Source organism: Sinocyclocheilus grahami, unplaced genomic scaffold (genome assembly GCF_001515645.1).
Source record: "Sinocyclocheilus grahami isolate Dianchi unplaced genomic scaffold, SAMN03320097.WGS_v1.1 scaffold6172.1, whole genome shotgun sequence".
In the NCBI taxonomy this organism is placed as follows: domain Eukaryota; kingdom Metazoa; phylum Chordata; class Actinopteri; order Cypriniformes; family Cyprinidae; genus Sinocyclocheilus; species Sinocyclocheilus grahami.
This window is the reverse complement of record NW_015510664.1, coordinates 9,372-9,882: the sequence shown is the minus strand read 5'-3', so window position 1 is coordinate 9,882 and position 511 is coordinate 9,372.

The following is a 511-nucleotide window of genomic DNA, read 5'->3' as shown; positions in this document are numbered from 1 at the left end:
AATGAGTTTTAAAAAGATTGAAGGTCACAGTGGGTCTCTGTGCTCATGTCACATTTCTTAGAATAAAACGTGTGAGTGATACTAGAGGTGAGCACGAGTCTGCTTGTTTTACTACAGGTTTAATGCAGCTACGTTCTCAACAGTTCTCAAAGGTTCCCAAAGTCTGTATTTTCAGTAAATGCTTTAACTGTATTTACTGAAAACATTGGGATTCCCAATAAAGAACTCCTGCTGTCCTGTGATGGATGTCTATGACCAACCGGCGGCTTGCCACATGTACTTCAGTCCATACAAATGACTGTTTCACTTATCATTTATTGACTTATGCAAAAGAAAATCATGTTATCTGCTTAACTCATTAACTAATATGAACCATTCCACCTGGACCATGACCCTTCTGTATCTGCTCACCTGTGCTTTCAATGCTCAGGCATTGTGTGAGTGCAAAAAGTTTTTCATGAAGGCAAAGGACCACAAGGGATGGATCAGAATGCCAAGAAAATCTGTCAGA